Consider the following 4,695-nt stretch of genomic DNA (forward strand, 5'->3'; position numbering starts at 1 on the left):
CGGGCAGTTGGATGAGGACGGCTCCAAGGTCCTCATCGAGTCCGGCATTCTGCGTCTCTTCGACTTGCAACGACAACTGCTCGCCAAGGTGGAGCGTTCCTCGAGCCGGCTCTACTTCCTCGACATGAACATCGTCGCCCCGGTGTGTCTCACCGCGCGCGCCGGTGATGTCACCTGGAGGTGGCATGAGCGATTCGGGCACATCAACTTCCAGTCACTCAGGAAGCTGGGGCGCAAGGACATGGTGCTCGGACTGCCCTCCATCGACCACGTCGAGCAAGTCTGTGAAGACTGTGTGCTGGCAAAGCAGAAGCGAACGCCGTTCCCCAAGGCGGCTAAGTTTCGGGCTGCAGAACAGCATGAGCTGGTCCACGGCGACCTCTGCGGCCCCATCACGCCAACGACACCGGCCGGGAATGCCTACTTCCTTCTACTCGTCGACGACATGAGCCGCTACATGTGGCTCACTCTCCTGCGTTCCAAGGCGGACGCACCGGCGGCGATCATGTCGTTCCAGGCCCGTGTCGAGCGCGAGACGGAAAAAAAGTTGAAGGTGCTACGCACGGACAACGGTGGTGAGTTCACCTCGGTTACGTTCGGTGAATATTGTGCAGGAGAGGGGATACAACGCCACCATTCGGCTCCATACACGCCACAACAGAACGGCGTGGTGGAACGCCGAAATCAGACGGTCGTGGCGACGGCGAGGAGCATCTTGCGCGCACGGGGAGTGCCCGGCTACTTCTGGGGAGAGGCAGTGCACACCGCTGTCTTTCTCCTGAACCGGGCGTCCACGAGTGCGCTCACCGACAAGACACCGTACCAGGCGTGGTACGGCAAGAAGCCCCCAGTACACTTCCTCCGTGTGTTCGGCTGCGTGGCGTACATCAAGAACGTGCGCCCACACCTTGGGAAGCTCGATGATCGCGGGCGCAAGGTGGTCTTCATCGGGTACCAAGATGGCTCCAAAGCCTACCGCTTCTACGACCCGGTGGACGAGCGCGTCCATGTCTCGCGCGATGCTGTCTTCGACGAAGGAGCGCGCTGGGAATGGGGAGCAGCCTCGGACGTCACCGAGCCCCACCCCTTCGCCATCGCGGAGGAGTACGAGCTGCGGCGCCACCAGCTTGAGGGACCGGCCCCTGAGCCCGTCTCTCCCAAACCGCGCACGCCGGCTCCAACAGCGTCGACGTCCTCCGGTCCGCGCACGACGTCACCAGGCGCCCAGAGCGCGCCAACAATCTTGGGAGTGCCCTCAACACCACAAGGGGCCGGAGCTCACGTCGAGTTCGCGACACCACTCTCCACCGACCCGAACCTGGACGATGATGACGATGAGGTGGTACACAGGTACCGCACCCTCGACAACATCCTCGGCACAGACGCGTCGCCTGGGCTGGAGCATCGCGACGCAGTTGAGGCCGAGCTCCACACTGTCAGCCACGCCGTGAGTGTGGAGGAGCCCAGGTCGATCAAAGAAGCCGAGGGCGATCCAAACTGGGTCGGCGCGATGGAGGAGGAGATGAAGTCGATCCGCGACAACCAGACATGGTCGCTGGTCGAGCTTCCCTAGGGGCACCGCGCCATCGGATTGAAGTGGGTGTACAAAGTCAAACACGATGAAAAGGGCAACATCGCCAAGTACAAGGCATGCCTCGTCACGAAAGGCTATGTGCAGCGGCCCGGCGTCGACTTTGAAGAAGTGTTCGCTCCAGTTGCACGACTCGAGTCAGTGCGGCTGGTGCTCGCCATCGCTGCCCACTTCGGCTGGGGCGTCCACCACATGGATGTCAAGTCGGCATTCTTGAACGGCGAGCTCCAAGAGGAGGTCTACGTCCATCAACCCCCTGGCTTCATCGACGACAAGCACAAGTACAAGGTGCTGCGCCTTCACAAGGCGCTCTACGGACTCCGTCAAGCGCCGAGAGCATGGAACCAGAAGCTCGACGCCGAGCTGCTGGCGCTCGGGTTCACGCGCTGCGTCAACGAGCACGGGATGTATACCCGGGGCAGAGGTGCCGAGCGCCTGATCGTGGGAGTCTATGTCGATGACCTCATCATCACGGGTGGTGATGCCGACGCTGTCAAGAAGTTCAAGGCGCAGATGCTGCGCACGTTCCGCATGAGTGACCTCGGGCTCTTGTCCTACTATCTTGGACTCGAGGTCACCCAGGGTGCTCATGGCATCACGCTGCGACAGAGTGCCTACGCCGCCAAAATCCTTGACAAGGGCGGACTGACAGGGTGCAACGCAAGTGCCACACCCATGGAGATGAAATTGAAGCTTCTAAAAGAGGGCACGACGCCGGCTGTTGACGCCACCGAGTACCGCAGCCTCATCGGCAGCCTCAGGTACCTGTGTAACTCAAGGCCGGACCTAGCATACGCTGTTGGGTACCTCAGCAGGTTCATGGAAGCGCCACGACAGGAGCACCTCGCGGCAGTCAAGCGAGTCCTTCGGTATGTGGCAGGTACGGTGCACTGGGGAGTGCACTATCGTCCGGCTGGAAGAAGAGAAACAGCGCCCCAGCTAACAGGCTACTCCGACAGCGACTTAGCTGGGGACGTAAACGATCGCAAGAGCACTGGCGGTCTCATCTTCTTCATGGCTGGTGGACCGATTGCCTGGCAATCGTCAAAGCAGAAAGTGGTCGCTCTATCGTCCTGCGAGGCAGAGTACATAGCGGCGGCCGGAGCAGCGTGCGAAGGAGTCTGGCTAGCACGTCTGCTGGCAGAGCTGATCGGAGGTGCTGTTCGTGCACCGAAGCTCATGGTGGACAACAAATCCGCCATCGCACTGATGAAGAACCCTGTTCATCACGACCGGAGTAAGCACATTGATGTAAAATATCACTTCATCCGGGAGTGCTGGGACAGAAGGCTGATTGATATAGAGTTCGTCGGCACTGAGCATCAGCTGGGCGACATCCTCACAAAGGCACTCGGTCGTTCTCGGTTTCAAGAGCTCCGTAGTGAAATCGGCATGAAAAAGTTAGGCTAGTGGCTCCAGGACTTAGGAGGAGAATGTTTGAATAAGTCCTTGAGCATCTAATTATAGAATGTAGAGGCGCCTAACGCCATTAGAGGCAGGCCATGGATTGCGGCATGGCCCAGGTGGTTGGGATGGCAACCACTGATCACGAGTATGCCGGGATTAGCAGGTCATTTTATTTCCTTGTAACACATCATGTATTTCCTTTATATAGTGAATACAATCAATGGAAAACGCTGTCGCTTTACAGCAACCAACTCTCTGCGTTCGTGTGTGTGTTCATCCTCATCGGATTTGTGTCATTCGTGTGATAGGATTCAACAGAAAACTACTACTCCTGTGGCAGCAGGAAGAAAGCGACAGGAGGAGCAAGGAGGTCTCATCCTGCAGAAACACACAACCTGACAGAGAAGGTACTGAAGGAGTACGTGTGTAGAGCCCTTCAGTAATAGTCCTGAATCCTGATCTGATGCATGCATATACCTTTCAGCTACCAGTTGATCGATTTGCCAAAAAGTTCTTTCAGCTACGTAGCATGTCATATTTATTTATATACATCTGTATATATTGCAGCGACGAAGGCGCAAGATAGACGACAAGTTGAAGACCCTTCGACAGCTCGTTCCAGGGTGCGATGACAAGGTCGTCGTCGCACTCCGCCATTTTACATATAAATCAACATACACATAGGCACTTAATTATTATGATCAATGTCTGATCTCTGTATGTCTCTGCTCGATCCCATCCTGTGACATTTCAGAGCAACCAAGCCTCAATTCTGGACCAGACCATCCAGCACATCAAGTCACTGCAGCAACAAATCCAGGTCCAACCTAAGGCAATCTCGTTGGGGTGCGATGCCATCAAGCCACCAGCAGTTTACCCAGTCGTGCTGCCACAGGGCACGGCTGTCGCTGCCGCCGGCGAGCTGCTGCCGCCTGCAGCCGCGCTTCCTCCAGCGGTGCTGGCCATGGCGGCGAGAGGGCATGTCCGGCCAGGGTTGGCGCCCTTGCACCACCTCCGTCGTTGGTGCCTTTCGGTCCCTTTCTTCCAGTGGTGACTCAATTTTGAAGACACAGGCAGCAGCTGCTGCGATCATATATGGACCTCATGGTGTACCCGGCAGCGGCGCCTGCTGCAAATGCATATGCATGTAAGGGCAGCAGGTTCCAGAGACAGAACAAATTTAGTTCCAGGAAACAAGTTATATGCATTATATATATATGTATAATATCGATTAACTATATGGAGAAAAAGCTACTAGTACCCATCCATCCATGCACATATATATATATGCAATGACACAATGAGTACTGAACGAATGTTGATCGATGTATGTGTATCGATGTATGTGTATATTGCAGAGGTGTACATGTTGGCGCCTAAATTAATTAGACTCTAGGTCAATTCGGTTCTAAATAAGTCACTTTGAATCTTTTGGTACATATATTTTGTTATCTAGACATATATTAGATGCGTAGCAAAATCTACGTACCAAATAGTCAAAACGACTTGTTTATGAATGACTTTGCAAATTATATATGCATGGAATATGTTTTTCAGATTTTTTACTAAGTTGAGGTGGGAAAAATGGAAGATTTTTAATAAAGTACGTGGATTCCGATCTTTTCTTTGCAAACTTGAAACACATATCTCAAAATCATTGAGAGGTCTAAAAGGTCATGGGCTCATGGCTTCGACCT

The 4,695-nt window shown here is 54.7% G+C and overlaps 1 long non-coding RNA gene across 1 annotated transcript; it reads left to right on the top strand.

The window, feature by feature from the left end:
- LOC8076635 lies at window positions 3,247-4,264 on the top strand. Its single transcript, XR_002455552.1, has 3 exons — window positions 3,247-3,405; window positions 3,566-3,634; window positions 3,753-4,264. It is a non-coding gene; the product is annotated as an uncharacterized LOC8076635 (long non-coding RNA).

Source organism: Sorghum bicolor, chromosome 8 (assembly GCF_000003195.3).
Source record: "Sorghum bicolor cultivar BTx623 chromosome 8, Sorghum_bicolor_NCBIv3, whole genome shotgun sequence".
Lineage (NCBI taxonomy): Eukaryota > Viridiplantae > Streptophyta > Magnoliopsida > Poales > Poaceae > Sorghum > Sorghum bicolor.